The following is a 21,574-nucleotide window of genomic DNA, read 5'->3' as shown; positions in this document are numbered from 1 at the left end:
ATCGAAGGACGACGTTTGCCAATTCCACCAGGATAGGGTGGTCCTCAGTTTGAACCCCACGTTCCTACCAAACATCAACTCTTCCTTCCACAGGGCACAAGAAATTATCCTGCCTAACTTTTGCCCCTCGCCCTCTCACGAGAGAGAACACCTGTGGCACCAACTGGATGTCCGCCGCGCTTTGCGTATTTATCTTAGATGAACAGCGGCAGTTTGCAGATTGGAGGCTCTCTTTGTTTCTTTTCAGCCCAGCTCCTTGGGAGCCAGGGTGTCCTCTGCCACAGTTGGCAGGTGGTTACAACAGGCTATTGTTTCTGCCTATGAGGCTTCAGGTCAGGTTCCCCCATCAGAGATCACAGCCCATTCCACATGGAGCGTCGCAACTACGTCAGCGTGGGCTATCAGAGCCCCATTCGAGGACATTTGCTGGGGAACCACGTGGTCGTCTCCGACCCCGTTTATCCGTCACTACCAGCTAGACGTCTTCACATCGGCAGATGCATCCTTTGGACACAGGGTTCTCCAACAGGTAGTGGCTGTCCCTCCCTCAGGATCTTGATGGCCCGCCCTGGGACTGAGCTTCGGTACATCCCAGTGGTGACCCCTCCCTCAGTTCTACTGTAAAAGGAACGTTGGTCCTTACCTGAACGTTTCTTTTCAGTAGGACAGAGGGAGGGGTCACATCCCGCCCTAGTTAGCTATCTTAGTTAGATTGACGGTGGGTCGGGGCTTTCTGTTTTTTTGCAGTGTTCATCAGTTGACCTCGAGGAAACTGGGAACCACAGGGAATGGTGGAGCATTAAAAGAAAATTCCCTTAGTCTTTGGACCAAAGGCTTTGAAAATACCCAGTGGTGACCCCTCTGTTCTACTGAAAAGACACGTTCAGGTAAGGACCAACGTTCCATTTCTCAGTTTTGTACATGGAAGGCAATTGTTCCATGTTTTGATGATAATCTGGTCTGATTTCAGGCTCTTGGATTCCAACCTTGGCAACATAATTTGTTACACAATGTAGGACAGATAGTATAGAAAATACTGAATGGTTTGATATGTAAGATGGACAGCCATATTAATTTTCAAAATAAATAATTTTTCTAAACAAATCCGAGTCGATTATGCACTTATAGCTTTGGCAAAAAGCACCTGGAAAATGGCATTGTTATTTCCTGTCCAATTAGAGCTACATTGAGCTGTCATTGAGGAATTTACTCTTTTTGTTTAATGACTGTACTATTTTATTTAGTTCCAATCCTTACTTCCTCGTCGTCTGAAACCAGCAACCGGGCCATGCAAACAAGCGAAGCCCCATCCACAAGATGCAGGGAGCACACAAAACCACACCTGCTCTGATCTATGGAAAACCGTCTCTCCCCGGAACCGATTCCTGGTGCCCAAAAGTTTAGGGCCGCTGTCCTATACCAAACCCAAAAGTAATAGATTGGCTTATCCCATTAAAATAGGCTGGCGTGATATCTTTTTCAGACACATTCAATTGTAATGTGTGGATTATTTTGCGTATATGTGAATACTTGTATTATTGGTATTTGTTGACAAGCAAAAAATATAAAGGAAAGTTATGTACAAGTACAAATTAATTGATATTTGAGGAATTTGTAATGTGCTGTTATTACCCAGTCATCTTGAATGGGATCGGGATTTGAACTTTTACAATGATAAGGTCAGGAATCAATTCCAAGCAAAATTCACAAGTAGAGCAAGCAGTTAGCAAAGAGCAGCACCATGGAGAGCTCCCCGCAGAACCATCTATGCTACTACTGCATCAGACATCTAGTTAAGTCTCATGGTAGGATAGCAGGCCCGAATCTCAGTCTGGGAATTAGTTTCCTATTTTCCTTGTTGCATGATATAAGCTATTCCAAGTAAAGCTGCCTTTTGTAATTGACTGGTGATGATTTTTGTTAATGCCAAAGGCATTCAAGTTTTGCTCCAGATCTTTTGGGATTGCGCCAATGGCCTAATATACTATAGTATTGTCTTTGTTTTCTTCTGCCACAGTCATTCTATTTGCAGGTCTTTATAGCTTGTGGGATTTTTTTTTACAGTTCTTTGTCTTTTATTCTGCTGTAGTCAGGTATTGCAGTGTCCACTATCCAGACTTTTTTGTCTTTCTTTTTAATAATTGTTAAGTCTGGGGTGTTGTTTTATCAGATACCTATCTGTTATTATTTGGATGGTTATTTCCAACCAGTTTTGAATTCAGTGAAAACTGAGTTCATGCTGAGTGGATTTCTTATGAGTGTTGAAAGGTGAAGCTGGCAACCCCAGAAACAAAGAACCTGAGGTAGATAAGACTATTATCAAAACATGGTGTAGATGCCCTCCATGTCCAAGGTTGAAAAAAAACAGCATGGAAAGACAAGAGAAAGAAACCTAAAATTTAACCTTGGCACCACCATAAATTATAGAATAGGTTGTCTATATTCTTCTGTAGCTGATCTTTGTTATTAGATATCTCAATAATACCAGCTATATACCATAATAAAGAATATAAAGCATTCATATGCTGAAGAATGCTTTAGGTTTAAGAATGATGAAACTTTGGCAGCCAAATAATTCATAGAGAAACAGCACATGATATTCCTACTCCCATGAAATATTAGAGCTGTCCCTTAACAGATAGTGAAACTGATATGCTGAAAAGGGAAGAATACTTAAAAACAAGCTGTCCCAAGAGAACCATTGCTAAGCATGTGTGATGTGCACTTTTTTCTTCAATTTTATACCAGTAGCTATTCACAGTAGTAGTTACCACAATGGTTATAGTTGCAAGTTGCAAGAGCCGCAGTGGTTAGAGTGCAGTACTGCAGGCTACTTCTGCTGATCACCAGCTGCCAGCAGTTTGGCAGGTCGAATCTCACCAGGCTCAAGGTTGACTCAGCCTTCCACCCTTCCGAGGTGGGTAAAATGAGCACCCAGATTGTTGGGGGCAATATGCTGACTCTGTAAATCTGCTTAAAGTAAAAAAAAAAATCCACTTAGACTTATATACCGCTTCACAGAGCTTTAGTAAAAGCACTGTGAAGCAGTATATAAGTCTAAATGCTAAGTTCTCCTGAGTGCTAATTGAGTTTCAAGAACGAGGTTTGTTGTATCTTGTGTAAAATTCTGATTCCTATGGCATCACAATGCACTACTCAGTGCAATTTTCAATTTTAAAAAAAATATTTCAAGTTAAGATGCATATGCAATTTAATTGAAAAAGTATCAGTGCCATATTTTAACATTTGTATTTCAGAAGAGTACAAAGAGTACATTTCAATAAGTAAGTGATTGATTACATCAGAGTTGGTGCTATCTATATAATCATGAATATATTTTGGAGAAGAGAGAAAGGGAGATGAAAGAAATTCTTAAGATTTATCTGTGCATCCTCTTGTGTATCAGAAATATAGCACTTTTTTGAAAATTAAAAAGAAGAATAAATGTTTTTGCTCAAAAAAAGAAGACATGAAACCTTTACCGTTTATTTCAAACCATATTTTTCTGAGTATAAGACGCACCGGAGTATAAGACGCACCAAGGTTTTGAAGAGGCTTTTTTTTTTTAAAAAGTAGGTAGGTAGAAAGAGGGAGAGAAATACAGTAGGGGGGAGGGAGGGAGAGAGAGTAGGTAGGTAATAGAAGGATAGAGAGAGAAAAATACAGTAGGTAGGTAGGTAGAAAGAGTAAGGTAGGTAGGTAGGTAGGTAGGTAGGTAGGTAGGTAGGTAGGTAGGTAGGTAGGTAGAGGGAGAGAGAGAAATACACTAGGTAGGTAAGGAGAGAGAGTAGGTAGGTAGATAGATAGAGGGAGAGAGAGAAATACAGTAGGGGGGAGGGAGAAAGAGTAGGTAGGTAGGTAGGTAGATAGAGGGATAGAGAGAGAGAGAAATACAGTAGGTAGGTAGGGAAAGAGAGAGAGAGAATAGGTAGGTGGGTAGATGTTTCCAGGTGCATTTATCCATGTGCTGGGGAAGGAAATCACTGGCAACCTGCAGCATCTAAGTCTTTGTTTCTACTGGCACAGCACTTGATCAATGAAATTCTCATCAATCACTCTAACTAAAGAGCTTTCCGAAAGGGGGAAAAAAGTTTTTGCACTCTGCAAACCTCCCCAAAACAGCCCATTTTTCATGAAAATGGGCCCCTTTTTTTTCAAATAAAATGCATGAATACCCTTGGGGGGGGGGCTTTCAGAGTGCTGCTGGGGGCTGGAGCGGCAAAACACAGCCCATGTTTTGCTCATTTCTGCCCTCCCCAGCCCCTAGGAGTTCTCTGAAAGCCTCCATAAGGCTAGGCACGGCCATTTTGGTGAAGGAGCAGGGCTTCAGGAGGCAAAAAATGCTGTATTTGATATATAAGATGCACTCAGATTTTCAGCCTCTTTTTTGAGGAAAAAAGGTGCGTCTTATACTCCGAAAAATACGGGTATATCGTAGATATATGGAGGATGTGTTTGCTTCAAGTTTTATTGCTTTTCAAGAGTACCTTTTCCAAATTGCACTTGAAGTAATCAAAGGTCCTTTGACTATTTGAAAGAAAAAGTCTTAAGATTAGAATGCCATATCTAATAAAAAGTTTCATGAAATATAATATACACTCTTGTTTTATCAGAGTGGGACTATTTCCTAGAAAAGTGCATGATGGGGTTGACATTTCAAAGCTGGGTTTTGTTTTGTTTTTGCCTAATACAGTTAATGTGTGCTTGATATCCCTAAGATGACACTTTTCCTTTTAAAATGTATCACTAGTTCCATAACATAGGAAAGTTCCTTACTGCAGCTTAGTAACCAGGTGTCTATTTAGCCCAGTTAGCAGCAGCTTTTAGAAATCTAATTGCACCCTTTTCTCAACAGTCACAACCTAATCCTTTTAACTAGAGATGCCAGGAACTGAAGCAAGGAATTTCTATATGTGAATCAGATGTGCTGACCCACTCTCCTAATCATGAAAAGTCTAAAAATACAACAATGTATCCATTATGGATTGGTAAACTAGATACCAACTCAAATCTTCTGATATACATACATATACATACATACATACATACATACATACATACATACATACATACATACATATACATATACATATACATATACATATATATATATATTGATTGATTGATTGATTGATTGTGTCTGTATTTGTGTGTGTGTGTTTATGTATGTCCATTACAATGTCCAGCACAGATTTTTTTTAATGCCTCTCAAAACTCAGCTGGAATAATTTAAGAAAGACTATATATTTACGTAAATAAATAGGCAATGATGAGCAAGTGACACAGGTTTAATACTTCCCACTACCTATAGTGCTAGTCTCTTCCCAGATGATGAAACTATAGTAATTTCTCATTTGTTTATTTGTTTGCTTCTTACATTTATGTGCCAACATAATGTTGTTGGCACATAAATGTATTGCGATCTACACTTTTTGATTCCTCCATATCAATGTTCATTATTATCCAAACATTTGGATTTTGGTTTGTAGGGATTCGAGGGAACATCAGAGTGAACTGGATACAGAATCTGTTATTCTGGAGAACTTGGCAGGAATCATACATTGATACAAGAGTGTTGAAACCTTGGCAGCCAAATAATTCACAGAGAAACTTCACATGGTACTGCTACTCCCATTAAAAATTAGAACTGTCCCTTAACAGATAGCAAAGCTTATATGCTGGAGAGGGAAGAATATTTGAAGACAATTTTTGAAGACAAGCTGTTCCAAGAGACCCATTGCTAAGCACATGTGATGTGCACTTTTCCATACCTTATGGCTATATACTCACAGTAATAATTACCATAATACTTATAATAAGTTGCAGGTTCTTCCTGCTGCTAAAGTAAAGATAATCTTAGGAATGCTGTATAATTGCTGGAAAGAATAACAGTGGCACTCAACAGTGATATGAATGCAACTTCAGGCTATCTGATTCTGTCCTCTTAATCTGTGTGCACTTCCAGGGTGTGAGCTACATTTGACATGTGCTGCCTGACTGAGGAACTACTGCATTAGTTGTCTGAAGGAGCACTGCCTTGGCAATTCAAAAAGGTAGGTGTGTTTTAATTCTATTCCCATTGTGCTACTTATTTGATTATCAATTTATTGTATTTATATCCTGCCTTGTTTTCTCGGAGACCAAGATAGTTTGCATGAGAGATCACCCCTAATTTTATCAACACAGCAACATCAGTTGAGCTGAGAGATAAAGGCATCAATTAATAAATGCTGTGGTGGACAGGAGATCTGGAACTAGCCTTCCCAGGTTGACCTTAGCAATTATATGTTGCTGTTCCTGATTTTCTTGCAGTTGTGGATTTGTCAATGAGAGCAAATGCAATTTTCTCAGCTACTTCGTTGAATTTGCATAGAGAAAGGTATAGATTGCTAACTTGGCTCTAGCATGTTTTAGAGGAGATTCTCTCTTCAAAATAGGTGGCAGAGTTTCAGAAGAAGATAATTTTTGTGTCCTTTGCTTATCCCAGTTGTTCATCCTGATAGAATATTTGAAGCAATAGAAAAGTATATTAAGTACCAAGCAACCCCCTGTAGATCCAGTTATTGGAGCCCTGGTGATACAGTGGTTAGAATATAGTACTGCAGGCAAACTGCTCACAACCTGGAGTCTGATGAGCTCAAGGTTGATTCACTTCCATCCTTCCAAGGTTGGTAAAATGAGGACCCACATTGTTGGAGCACTATGCTGACTGTAAACCACCTGGATATAAGTCTAAGTGTTATTGCTATTGCTACTGGAGTATCCCAACATGAGAGTTGTTTACCGTATGTATCTTATAATTGAATATAGAAATGGACATGTAAAATAGGAGACCTAAAAATAAGGAGAGAATAAATGCTTGCATCACCAACTACAAAATTTGGTGTGGGCCAAATTTTGTGGTTTGAAAGATAACTCCTGATTAAGCAGGCTGTCTGATTTAACATCAAACCTGAACTTAAAGTGAAATTTAGAAACCATACCATTATAATTCGCACTGAGTAAGATGGGAATGGCTGTTGATTTTATTTTTTAATGGAATAGAATTTGCAGACTGAGAGAAAAATCTGCCCAGATGTAGATAAACAATCAAGTTACCTTTGGGTCAGATTGATTTCTGATGGCTTTATGGACGTAGGATGGATGATTTTTTAAAAACAGTTCCATCTATTTTATAGCTCTGGAATTTAGCAGTGATCTTCAATCCAAGTACTAATTAGGTCTGACCCTACTTAGCGTTTCAAGATCATCCACGTTCTGTAGTGCTGCCAGTTAGTTGGGCAGTTTGAGCTAAATTCTTTTGCAAGACATATTGTTTTTGTTTGTTACTTGGATTTTTAAAACATAGAAAGTACCGACAACTTTTTCGTTTGCTGAATTGTTTGACAAATAGCATCACATTCACATGTATAATATTTCACAACTCTTTCCTAAAGTTCTATGATAGGATGACATCTAATAAACAATTCTTGATGATTGCTTGAACTTTCAGTCATTGCTCTTTTTCTCACTTTGTACAATGTTTGTTTTATTGAACAGCAAAACTTTATTTATTTTTGCTGGCATAGTCTTTACTTGCTGTAGAATAATAGAGGACATTATTGTGAATGAAATGTTTGGATTCAGTTCTGATTTCTTTGGGGAAATTATAGGAGAAGTTTAAAGAATCCCAGTTTGATCAAATCCAGTGCAAATACCATTTCTATAGATATTACTTTACTTTGTTGCACATTACTATGAGTGAACTACAGTTTCATCCTATATTATTTTTGCTTAATTATAATCACTAGTTCAGACTAGACTGCCTTTGCATATAGATAACTTAGCAACTCCAATCAAGAGTTAAAAAGATACCTAGTAGTGAATTATAACTAATTAATGACTAGTGTAGCTGGTCATTAAACAGAATTATTCAATGCTTTGCATACTTCTTTACCTTTTTCTATAATTAGCAAAGCCGAACAAATGACTCAAACAACCAGTTATATTGAAATGAATTAATTTCATCCCACAACACCATGAATTGACCTGTTTATGGAAATGGATTATATTTCTGCTATGAAATTGCATGCCCTCTTGGCATTTTCTGGACTTTGTCCTATGCATCTTTGATATGAGGGCTAGGTACCAAATATGAGTCTGCCTACATACAAAACATGTGCATTATTCTTCCATAAAACCAGAAATACATAAAAAGCAGAGAAATGAACAGGATGCTTTTAAACATTCCTATAGCTTATCCATTGAGCAGAGATGGTTGGCAAAATCAATATTTTGCCTTTTGTCATCTTTGAAACAGCTCTTAATTTTTTGTTATGGGACAAAGAGCTTTCTTTCATCCAGGGCCTTCTGAATGCTTCTTATGTCTTATAAGGAGAGGGAATTAGTACTATGTCTCCACACTGCTTCTTTTATTTATCCTTATGTAATGCATGATGCATTGTCATAAATATAAGTAGGCTGGACTCGTCGCCAAAGGCCATTTATATATTGCAATAGGAATATAAAATTTTATCAATGCCTTTTATCAAGACCAAAAGTTGCTATTGCCTAATGATAACATTTAAGATTGAACGCTTTATAAATATTTGATAGGAAATTGTAGTTAGGCATTTTTGCTAGGAATGGTTGTAATTTAAACAGAAATCTTAAATCTTGTAAGAAAAGCCATTATCACTGTTGCAGTCGACCTAAAACATTGATTTTAGGAGGGGGGGGGGAATCAGAGACTTTAAAACCTTGCAAAGCAAAGCTAAACAAGGAAGGATTGTTGTCTGCATATTTAATAATGCATAGTCCTAAGACTTGAAACCCAATTCCATTTGGCAGATTCATAAGATTAAAGAACAACTTTAGGGAAACCAGAATGGGTAAATCGCATTCCATTCTAGTTTCTTTAAAGGTATTTCCTAGTCATAGATAACAAACAACATGTCTTACATAAATAGGATTGTGTTATAATACAATTTTGGCTGTAAAATATATATTCAAGAGGAGGAGAACCTTTTTTTAAATTTCAACAACTATTTTCTTATTTCACTAGTCCCTGCTCTTCTTGCATTGTGTATTGCATTTTCTAGATTTTCCAGCTCTATGTGGAAACATTCATTGTCCACTTTGCCACCCATTGCTAAACAGGGAGACTTTCTCATATGGGTTGAGGAGTCACAACACCTCTAGATGTCTTTTTCCCATAGTAAAAGAAGCTCTTTTCTTTCCTCTTGATCACAGTGCAAAAACATATCTGGGATTGTGCTTGTGCCTTCTGGTGAAAATTAAGTCTTGCTGACATCCGTTTCATGAGAATACTCAAAACATGTTTTCAAAATTCCAAATGTGCCAATATCCCCCCAAAATGCCAGTAAAGAAGAACCATAACTGAGTGATAGAATCATAGATATATGGGTAAAAGTACTCACATCTTATTTTCTGGTATTCTAAAAGGGCCTTTTCAAAACTCCAGAAATTGATCAGTCAGTATAAACCATACTGAGTTAGATAAATCAATGATACCATTCCAGCTATTGTCTTTGGAATGTTCAAAAAATTAGGACCATAAAGTTAGTGCCTTGGTGTAATTAACTTTTTAGTAATCAGTGTTGCATTGCCCTAACACAATTTGTATGATGGTGATAATAATAGCCTACCTTTTTTTTTTAACTTGGTGGCCTCCACTTGTCTTGAAAAGCACCTGTGAAGCTAGAAATTGAGGGCATCAGTCTGGAGAAAGCTTCTTACCATCATTGGCAGGTTAGTCTACTACCATAAAGTGTGAGCTGAAATTGGCTATAATATTCTGATGCTAGGGAGGCAATCTATAAACACAAGAAATGTCTATGACTATTTTTGTAAAGTGAAATATGAAGTAAAATGTATTTAATAATCTATTACATTTCCATTACATTTAATACACTGGTGGTAAAACTGTAAGGGAAGTATGATCTTGTAGATGACATCAAATTTTATCAGCGTAGGAGTTAGCTTTGTTAAAGAGACTGGTTATGGGAACAACATTCAGCTTATTTTGATGTTTTGTCTTGATTATAAAAAGTGTTGAAAATCTGCTTTCCTAAAAATGTGTTCAAAGAAAAGTTAGTGGAGCTGTCAGTGGCATTTAATTTAAAAGCTATCCATATATTTTCATCCAGAAGTTTTCTGGTGATTTTTTAAAAAAAAAATATTCTCAATTGTTTCAGTGTTACATCTGATAAAAGATCTGCCTACATTTCTTCTTAGGGCAAGTTGTTTCACTAGTAAAATGAAAGGATCAAAAAGACATTTCAAAAAGCTTGTCTTGGACCTTGTGATGAAATGGCACCACACCGTCAATTTGCTCAGGAAACATTGTAATTCCTTGGGATGTAGCTTAAGAAATACTGATGTAGGAATCAATTCCCTTTCCATCCCTACTTTAGAAAATCAATTCACATTGATTGTTGTAGTTTGGTCCCTTTCATAAGATTTTCATCAGGACTAAGATTCCTTTAGATATATTTTGCAGTCTGGATAGGAGGTGGTATTCAGCAGCTTCTGACCAGTTCTGGAGAACCGGTAGTGGAAATTTTGAATAGTTTGGAGAACAAGTAAATAACACCTCTGACTGGCCCTACCCCCTCTGTCTCCCGACTCCCAGCTGATCAGGAGGGAATGTGGATTTTGCAGTAGCCTTCCCCTGGAGTGGATTTTGGATTTTTAACTTTATTTATATGCCGCCCTTTTCCCTGAGGGGACTCAGGGCGGCTCACAATCCAGGGGGAGGGAAAAACAAAACAAGATACACACATAAAGACAATACATCATTAAAAAAGCACAACAGTCATACTATTCGGGTGGGGTTGAAGTCTTTAGCCCCAGGCCTGTCGGGACAGCCAGGTTTTTAAGGCTATGCGGAAGGTCTGGAGGGTGGTGAGGGTACGAATCTCCACGGGGAGTTCGTTCCATAGGGTCGGAGCAGCCACCGAGAAGGCTCTCCTCTGGGTAGTTGCCAGTCGACATTGACTGGCTGATGGAATTTGGAGGAGGCCTAATCTATGGGATCTTATTGGCCTAGTGGAGATAATTGGCAGTAGGCGGTCTCTCAAGTACCCAAGTGGGGTACTTGAGTGGGGTACTCAAGTGGGGAGCGAATGGAGATATTACACTATCCTTCCCCTGCCACACCCACCAAGCCACACCATGCCCACCAAGCCATGCCCATAGAACCAGTAGTAAAAGTTTTTGAATACTTGGATATGCTACTCTTAATGGCTAGTAGCAAGGTACCTGCACTATTAAAAAGAGAGAAGGAAATAAATTAGTAATCTGGACCCTAAGTGTTGGCTGAATATAAAATCAGGCAAAAGAGGGCTTCATCTATTTTGAATACAAAATAGAATTAAATCAACTGACATAGATTTAAGGGGATTTTAATTTAAAAGCTCATACTCTCCATAAGCTTTCATCCAAAAAATTTCTGGTGAATTTATTTTAATTTCCCCCTCAATTGTTTCAGTATAATGCTGATAAAAGCTGTAGATGGAAAATAAATTTGGAGCTTGAATAAGCAGCGATTGAAATGGTGTGGGTAAATGAATGAAAAAAAATATAGGAGTATGCATGTATGTTGGGGTTGGAATACATAACTAATTCTATTTATTTTATGGCTCTGTCTTATCCACATTCTGCCTTTAGCTATGACCACCAAATGGGACACTTGAGAGCTCTTGGGGCAACAAAACTTCTTACTTGATACCATATTTAGATACATGCTGCCTGTAAACATAAAGATTCCAATACTGTAATCCAGAGTCCCCTCCCACCACGCAATGTTTTATTTTTATGAAGAGACTCAAGGGAATAAAGGAGTACCTTAACAAGGCAACATGATCCAAGTGCTATTTCAAAAGCACCAGTCTCACTGGCAATTGATCAAGATAACATTTTGGAAGCATGGTTGTTGGAAAAGCAGAGGATAAATATTGAGAAAACAGATGACCAAGTTAAGGAGGGAATAGGAAAGGAAGTTTGGAAGAGAAATGAAGACGAGGGAAATGTAAGTAGAGGGCAACAAACAAAGGAGACAGGTCATATGGTCAGAGGAGGAAGGTGGGAAGTGGGGTAGGAGGATTAGCAAGATCCTTTGGCAGCAGCCTCAATGTAAATCTGTGACAGAGTGGTGCCTGTAAGCCAGTTGCAATAGTTTTCACTGTCATTTATTTCGATTCCGAGGACAGATAGCCCTGAGGTGCTGTAGTGCTGGTGGTTTTGAGAATTGAAGATTAGCAAGGGGGAAATGAGTAATGATGCATTCCTCTTTCCCTTAGGTGCATGGCTCATAGAATACTATTGGTCATTCATGACAAGGAAACGTTCATTTCACAGCATTTCTCTGAGGGCCACTTATGTCTGTGGTCTAAAAGTTGCATGGAATTCTACAGTATTAGGCAAAGAATATCCATGGCTTTCTCTTCCATGACGTTGTCTAATCCTCTACAAAACAGTCTAAAGTAGTAGCCGTTGCTGTATCTCAAGGGACCTAATTCTGTAATTTCACTATGCCCTGTAGCTATAACTTTCTTTAGCATGCCCTAAATTTTTCACAATTCGACATCAGTGGACAACCCCTGAAAAAATAAGAGAAACCTTCACACCTTGCTGAGATATATGCACTTTAGGTCCTGCCTTACCATTTTTCTGACATAACCGTCCTTCCCAAATATTTTAACCATATCACATAGGCAAATTGCTTTTTTCAGCAATAAGCATTGAAGTATAGCAACAAAAATTATGTATGATAGAACCAGATGTTTGTATGAGGGTTTATCAACACTGCCTTTGCAGTATTGCAGGATTCCTCTCTTTCCCTCATTGCAACTGGCCCCTCTACAAGGAATGAGTTACCTTGACTAAATAATCTAAAAATAATCAACAAATGGCCCTTAACCTGATTAAACATGACCTACAACACACTTGGCTTCAATGAAATAAAGAAAGGAAAGAAGCTGTGCAGCCTTTAGATGTTCATGTTCATTCTGTAAATTGACTGGGAAATCCATGTAGGTAGGGAAAGTCTCTACTATATCTCCATCAGCTTATTTACATTGCATTTCCATTAAAATAGTTTATCTTTCTCAACCCCAAATTTCAAATTTTAGAGGTATTGATAAAATAATTCATGGGACTGATTTTAGGCTTCGGAGAGGTAGTGATATTAAATGCTTCTCATAATGCACACACTCTTATCATGGTTGGTATTGTTATTTGTCTAGAGCCCATTAATGCTCTTTCTATAGCATTCACCTAGCAATGCTATGCCCTTCTCCATGCATGCAGCATGAGCAGAATGTGTTCCTTTGGAATATAGCTCTCTTCCCATGCACCCATGTGCAGGTGTAGAAGCAGGCATGATTTCTAGGCAGATATGAATATATGCCAATTGCCATTGTCATAATAGAAGAAGAGCTTTCCTGCTGTGACTTTCAATTTTCCTTCAGACAAAGGAAAAAATGCAGACACACATGGTTTGGCTTTCTTGGTGGTTTTCATGATCTGGTGCACACAGTGTGCAGTTTTGGGTAGATGTAGATGCAAGCTGGATATTTGCAGTCATGGATGAAAACTATGCCACTGAGCTACCCTTATGGACCTTTTGCTGAAAAAGAAGAGAGAAGAACAAACTTTTTGCTGAGAAAAAAAGAGAAGAACAAACTTATGATTTATGGGTTTGGGAAAAGGTAGTTTATAGAAAAAAAAGAATTATGATGTAATATTAGCGAGGAGATATATTATATGTATTTATAACTACTGTGAAGAAGATTGAAGCTGCTTCTTCAGAATCTTCCTTTCCTCTCCTTTTCTTTCTTTTTCTTTCCTTTCCTTTTTTTTCTTTTGTTTTTACTTTCTTACTACCTTTATTCTTAATTTAGAATTTGTACTGTTTTTAATCTGGTGGAAAAACTTCTTCAATAAAAGTCATTTTTAAAAAAAACTACCACTGAACTGATTCGGGCTCACACTTCTGAGAGAAGAAGGGCTTTAGTTGGGATACTTTTGCAACATTTTGCAAAATCATCTGTTTTGTCCCACAATTCAAGGGGAAATGGGACCATCCTCATTTGTACTTTGCATTAAAACTTTCTTAAAATGAAAATCCTGTTCCTTTTTGCCTGGTGGAGAACAGGTGGCTGCTTCAGTTGGATTCACTCTCAGTGTTACAGCTGAGGCCAATAAGCAGGGATGTGATCGTATGAACACAAAGCATCTAACCAGGGAAATTTTAGGACACCTTTCACTAACCTGGCTGGTACCTATAAATATTGTCACCTACTGCCTCCCAAATTGCCAAATATCCTAGGCAACCCCCAGGAAACCCGAGTCATTAATTTTTGGGAGTTCTGGTTCTAATTCATCGAGAGGCCACAGGTTTAACAGAATAACAAGAGTTGGAAAGACCCTTGGAAGTCTTCTAGTCCAATTATCTGTTCAAGCAGGAGATCCTATACCAGTTCAGATAAGTGGTTTCCAATCTCTTCTTAAAAACCTCTAGGGTTGGAGCATCTACAATGTCTGGATGCAAGCAGTTCCACTGATTAATTGTTCTGTCAGGAAATTTCTCTTTAATTCTAGGTTGATTCTTTCCTTGATTAGTTTCTATCCATTGCTTCTTGTTCTGCCTTCTGGTGCTTTGGAGAACCTTTTTGTGTGTGTGTGGCAGCCCCTGAGATATTGCAACACTGCTATCATGTCATGCCTAGTGCTTCTTTTAATTAAACTAGACATGCCCAATTCCAGCAACCTTTGTTTTAGTCTCCAGCCCCAATAGAGGTTTCCCTGCAGTATCCGTGTAGCAGTGGGAGCACCAATTTAGTTGTTTCTTTCTTTCTTTTAAATTACTGTAAACTCTAGTTTGAGAAGAGCACAAAGGCCAAATCATGTTGTTCTTTACACCTAGATGAAAATGGTTATCCTACTGAGAGAAGGGGCTTTTGTCTGTGTGTTTTGAAGTACTGGCTTGAACTATGCCATCATTTCTGCCCCAATAATGATATTCCTGGGCAGCTGCTCTGGAGAGATACTCTGCTTGTACTTAGCATCTGCCTGCTTGATACTTTAACAGAATGAATAGAGTTTAAAAAATTTAAGAACAGAGACAAACAATTGTGCTTTGCCAGTTTAATATTTAGCCATGCCCGGTTGACTTGATTCTGCTTTCAGCTTCCTCTGGTGTCAGCAGCAGCACCCCTTTACAAATATTCTAAATGAAGCTGGCATCCACGCATTCCCTAATGTGTGATCTCTGCACAGCTTGCCTTGAGGTTTTACTTCTGCCCAGATATAATTCCTCCACTGTCATATTTCTCAACAGCTCCCACTCCAGCTATGTATTGTCTTTGGAGACTTTAAAAGTCCTATTTCACTAAGTAATATTCCAGGGGTGATTGTTATTTTACATTTCCTGGTTTTTTTTAAATAAAATACAGAATTGGGAACAGTAAGAATGGAACCTTTTATAACTGAATCCACATGAATATTTCCACCATAAAGTATAAGCAATTCATCTGAACACCAACTTAGCAACAAAGACTCTGGTTTTCCTAGCAATGGAAGTTTTTAATAATAGAATACATCAATATGAAGAAAACTTAGATATACCTAATCTACACTTAATATGCATGGTGGCTGCCTACTTGCTTGCTTCTGCTTTGCTGGCACATGTTGATTTATAAGCATATTTTAGGAGCAATCAAACTATTTGGAAAGGTAAAAAAAGGAGTGAATAGAAACCTCCCTTAAAATATGTACCTGCTAGACTGTTTTATTATCGTGGCACGACAAAATCGCGTCGCTAAAGCCGCGACGTCATTACCGCGCGTCATCACCGCCGCGACAACAGCGTGGCGACAGAAGGGCGCTTTAAAACAGTGCGGCAGCAGAAAGCCGATTTAAATTAAGGTAAGGGTTAGGATTAGGTTTAGGGTTTGCTTTAGGGTTAGGGTTAGGTTTAGGGTTGGGTTTAGGGTGCTGAGTGCTTCGGAAGGCATGGATTTGCCCTCCGTGATTATGTCATCGTGGTAGGGTTGCGTTTTTCCTTAGCACTTCGAACGGCGCGGATTTGCCCTCCGCACTTACGTCGGCGCGGATAAGGGCTTCGCGGTTTTGTGGTGGAACCTTTTATTATATATAAACTTGTACAAAAAGTTTTAATCAGGACATTAAAAACTAACACAAACTAATAAAAAGAAAAAGCATAAAAAAGAGAAAGGAAAAGAAAAAAAGTGTCAAAAGAAATAGAAAGAAGAAGCTTATAATTTGTTTTGCAGCAAATATTACAATTACAAAGTTACTTCTTTCTCTATGATTACAACACAAAATTGTTGGGAAAGCTGGTGTTTTAATTTACAATGAAGTAATTATTTACAAATGTATATTTATAGCAATCTTCTCTTATCAGTCAGATGTATAAGAGCTGCAATTACAAAATTCATAGTCACAGTTGATGCTGAAGGGTACCAAATTGGGAAAATCCTATCCTGCTATAAAAAGTCTTATTTTATTTTTTGAGTGGTCTTTATTTCTTTGTTTATTCTTTTTTTCTCATTTTGCTCAGATGTGACACACTATAGCACACAATCCACTCTATTGTTATTTAGCTTTCAAGGGCAAGAAGGATACTTTACCACAGCCCTAAACTGTGGACTTCATCTGTTTTAAGATTACCTGAAGACTTACCCAAGTGTTTTAGTGCTATCTAAAACAATCCAATTAAAGGCATTTTTTCCTACAAGAGGTGAAGTAAAATATTTTCAGGTATTTTACTCATAAGAAAGTAAATTAATACTGTTCATTCTAGTGCTTTCCCCAGTGGGTTGGGCTGCAAGCTCTTAATTCCAAGTAAGGTTACTCCAATACTTTATTTAGCTTTTTGTTATGTCATTCAAGGCTCACCAGTTCTGCTTTATTGATCCTCAGGACATTTGCTTTGGATCAGCTTTATTAGATAGATCAGGCAGGAAACATGCCCAGATGAGATAATTCTATTTTATTGTAAAGCTACATGAATAGAATCTTTCAAATCTTGAAAATCTCCCACCACCTCCTTTACAGCCCAAGAAACTAGGGAACATCTCTTTTGGGCCTCTTGCTCACCCCACTATTTAGTTGCAGAATATGCAGTCTCTATCTGACCATTCCTTCCCTGGGCAGCTTTTTCCCTGGTCCTATCTCCCAAGGTCTTTCCCACACACCATTACAGTTTGTCTCTGTCAGTTTTTGCAGCTAAATATAGTGCTCAAGAAGAGACCCTGCTGGCCTATGACTTTTCAGATCCATTTGCCTTTCAGCTGCCACAAAGTCTCCAAATTCCCAAAGACAGGCAGCCATGAGTAATGGGCTCCACAGGCATTGACAGGAACTTTGTCTTTTCCAAACACACTTCAGGCTTGGTTCCAGCTGTGATGTCACTCTCAAACATCTCTATTAGCCAGTTGTATTTCTGCAGCCACATCCATAATCACACATCACTCCCAATTCCTCCAATGTATCAGCTGCTAAGCCTAAAATGTAACTGCTGGAAGACTCCTCCACAGTGCCCTAGATTAGAGTTGCGCTGACAGTTGTGCCCAATATTCTAGTTTTTAAGAGGAAAGCCCCAGTTCTCTCCATTTAGACTTCTTAAACGGAAGGAATTTCAGAGTCAAAACAATCACTCAGGGAAATGTTAAAGCCATAGTGGATGGCCTGCATAAATGTATGAATGGCACTTCTAGGAAAGCAAGAATCGATAAACTGTAGATCTTGAGACATGGCTCAGGTTGCCGCTGATTGCTTTTCTTTCCCCCAAACTGTTGTTTTTGCCCACAGTCTTATCTTAGCAGTTTGCCACATACAGTTTTCCAATGTGGAAGGGTAGGTATGTTTTATGCTAACATGCAAATCAAGAATCTTCTGTGCAATAATTCACCCAACACCTCCTCAAACTGAAAGAGTATATTGTATCTCCTGTTCTCTTAACTCTCTCCTAGAGGAGAAGCATATTATAATTTTGCACAGAGCTTTCTTTGATGGGTTTTTTGGCTGAGATTTTTTATAGAGAGGATGTATGAATCATTTAATACATTTTGCACATATGCTTTAAAGTAGCATGATATAAAGCTTTTCTTTCTTTTTCTTGTTATGTTGTCAAGGACTTGAGGCCAGTTGATAATTTGTGTTTCATGATGGTTCTTTGGCTCCCTGCCATGGTGTTTGATGCATTTACCAACCTGAGACTATTTCCCCTTCAGCGTTCCCTTTTTCACTTTTATAATTTTTTTTATTGTGATTTCAAGTTTCTACCAAACTCCAGGCTTTTTGATCTAGTGGTAACTGAATTCTTCCCAGGAGAAGTGCATGTAAAGCTACAGTGCCTGTTTTGCAACATATTCTCCAGTTTTGTCTTTGACTTCAGATCAGAGGAGAGGATTTGCAAATGGGAAACCTCAGGGGAGATGGGCTTTTCAGATGCTATTTTTCAGGGCTCACCTGCCCAGCTGTGAATAAACCAGGTAGTCTTTCCTTTTTACACTTGCTTTCCTGCATAGCTTGGTAGCTGCAGATACAATTACCGGACTCTTCTAAAACAACTAGAAAAAACAGCATAACCTTTAGTAGCTCCGTTCCATCTCCAATAATAACAACACAGTTCCTTGATGCGAGGCACTTGATTGCATTATAGAAAGTGCAGGTACTGTGTGGGTTAGTTGAAGTATGTCTACAGACATCAAATGCATTTTGGAAAAGATAAGCTAGTGCAGAATTCATTCAAAATGGTGTGGCTTTCTACTGCAAATGCTACTTTATTCTAATCTCCACACTCTTCTCATTGTATATATTTGGAAGTCACTTTAGACATAGTTATTTATTTATTGTGTTTTTTTTTCTCTGACATGGTTCATGGGGGTCTTCTCTAATTTAATTGTTACAACAGCAGCTTTCTCAAGGGAGTTGACCTGAGTAAGATTGACTTATTCAAAATCTTCTAATGAGCTCCAGGGTTGAGAGGGGACTTGAACCAGGTTTCCTCTCCAAGTTAAATACTTTGATCAATATGCCACACTTGGCTCTACAACATGGTAACCAGATGTCCTGTTGCTGTTACACAATGTACGTGCCATCATTAGGCAAAAGAGGAGAAAAAAAGAAAACACAAATGAAGACAGTGGCAGAAAAGGTGTTGAGTAAGTAAGTAAGTAATGCAAATAGGTTGAGGAGCAAGAAGGGAAACTTCTTTAAATATATCTGAAACAGGAAAGGAGCCAAAAAAGTAGTCTGATTATTACATAACAAATGAAAGAAAGGGATGTTCAGAAGTTATTAGATAGATAGCTGAGACATTATTGACTTTTTAAGGGAATGGGTCAAAACAACCAATGTAAACTGAACTAACTAAAGGACAATAAGATAGTTTAGAAGTTCTTGGGAGATTACACTATAATAAATCATTAGGTCCTGATACCATCATTCCAAGTGTTCTTAAGAATTCAAAAGTGAAATTGCTAACTTCCCAGCCAAAATATGTAATTTCTTCATTAAGATTTGAGATGTGAAGTGACTGAAAGGTAGCCAATGTGAATTTTAAAGAAAATTTTAAAGAGAATTTTAAAAGAAAAAAATCCAAGGAATTACAGGCTGGACATGCATAATTGACAGGAGCAGTAATCAAAGAAAATAACTAAATGGATAGAGGAATAAGCCTCCTTAAGGAAAATCAATATAGATTCAACAGAGAGAAATACTACTTCAACAATCTTTTACAGTTTTTTAAAAAGAATTTCAACAGGATTGCAGATGGAGGTGGCCCTGTTAATGATATATTTTTTTGGGTTTTCAAAAAGTTTTGATAATGTTCTGCAATCAAGGGATAAAAGTGTAATGGGTAGAATGAATGACCTTGAGGAGCAGGAGGAAGAGCCACTGCCAAGACAGCATCAGATAAAAGAAATCTGAGCTTGGAACAGAAACATAACCTGAGAAAGTGTCTTAGGCAAGAAACACACACACACACCGTCTTTCTCAAATGAGGGAGGGGGAAAGCACATTCAGACTTGCATGCTTTTGTTACTGTAAACTCATAATAGTAGTATTAGCCTGTATGATATTGGCTTCCTAATCTAACAAAAAGAGTTTGTCCTTTTGGGGACTGCTAACTGTTTAATAACAGAAAGCAAACAGTAAAAATAAATAGTCAGTGGAGGAAAGTAAATTGTGAAGTATTTTAAGGATCTGTATTGGGATCCATGCCTTTTAATATGTTCATAAATGAACTTGACATTTATAACATAAATGATCTCCAGCAGCGAGCTGCCAAGTTCATAAATGATGCTGAATTATTCAGGGTAAAAAACATGAAAAGTGATTTGTGAGGAGTTCAAGGGTCTCTTTAAATTGGTCAACAAAATAGCAAATGTGATTCTCTTTAAAAATGTCCATTGGGGGAAGGGAGTCCTAATTGCACAAGTACTCTAATGGAATCTTAAGTATCTGTAACCAGGAAAAATCTTGAGGATATCCTGAATAAGTCACTGAAGATGTTAATCTATTGTGTAGCAGCTGTGAAAAAAAGCTAGTTCCATGCTAGAGATCATTAGCAGAGGAATTCATAAAATTTCCAGCAAGGTACAGGTTGTCCTTGGCTTAGAACTACAATTGGAGCTAGAATTTTCAGTGCTAAGCAAGATTGTGGTTCAATGAGTTGCTCCCAGTGTTATGATCTTTTTGTCACCATTGTTAAGCAAACCACCCCAGTTGTTAAACAAATCTGGCTTCCCTCATTGCCTTGCCTTTCTCAGCCAGCTGAGAAAGTCACAAATGGTGATCACATGACTCCAGGATGCTGCAGCCATTATAAAACACTTGCCAGTTGCCAAGCACCCAAATTTTGATCACGTGACTGGGTATGCTTCATCGATCGTAAGCGTGAGAAGCAGTTGTAAATCACTTTTTTTCGGTGCTGTTGTAACTTTGAACTGCCACTAAATGAATGGTTATAAATTGAGAACTACCTCTAATTCCTAATTTAAAATTAGGCATTATTGGTGTTTGGAATAAAGTATACCAACTGAACTGTATGCTTTGTGCAGGAGATGATAGTTGGGAAATTTGCAGAAGAGGCAACTGAAATTATCAGGTTTTGAACATCTGTCTAAAGAGAAAATACATAAGGATTCAGTATTGCTTCAAGATTGCTGGCAGCATATTTCCAAATCCCAGTAGCTGAAGAACAATAGCAGAAGAATGGTAAGTTTCCATCTCTTGTATGGAGGGCACTCCAGAGGCATCTGGCTGGCCGCAGTGAGAAACAGAATATGTTCTGATGGACTTTGATGGCCTGGCAAAGTTTCTCTAAAGGGCATTCTTGGAAATCCACCATGTCCAGGACTGATATGCTATCATTGTGTACCTACCTATTCTATTTAGATGGTTTCCACATTAAATTTACATAGCCTATATACTAGAATCAGACAATCTCATGTTATCCATATATATAAAATAGGTACACAATGATAGCATGGCAGTCCTGGAAATGGTGGATTTCCAAGAATGCCCTTTAGAGAAACTT

The 21,574-nt window shown here is 38.1% G+C and overlaps 1 protein-coding gene across 3 annotated transcripts in view; it reads left to right on the top strand.

Annotated features, from left to right (window-relative positions):
• Positions 1 to 21,574, top strand: part of CPLX2 (complexin 2) — a 146,494-nt gene that overhangs the window by 13,048 nt on the left and 111,872 nt on the right. For 2 of the 3 annotated variants that reach the window (XM_087709371.1, XM_087709372.1), the window contains exon 2: positions 5,966 to 6,057. The gene's annotated coding sequence lies outside the window, so the exon portion shown is untranslated. Of the gene's footprint in view, positions 1 to 5,965; positions 6,058 to 9,688; positions 9,751 to 21,574 lie in introns of all 3 variants that reach the window. The other variant, XM_087709373.1, reaches the window with a different exon arrangement.

The sequence above is a fragment of the Thamnophis sirtalis genome, unplaced genomic scaffold, assembly GCF_051295495.1.
Source record: "Thamnophis sirtalis isolate CommonGarterSnake01/CBP01778 unplaced genomic scaffold, rThaSir2_p1.2 scaffold_3, whole genome shotgun sequence".
NCBI classification, from domain to species: Eukaryota; Metazoa; Chordata; class Lepidosauria; order Squamata; family Natricidae; genus Thamnophis; species Thamnophis sirtalis.
This window is presented reverse-complemented; position numbering and strand designations above follow the sequence as displayed.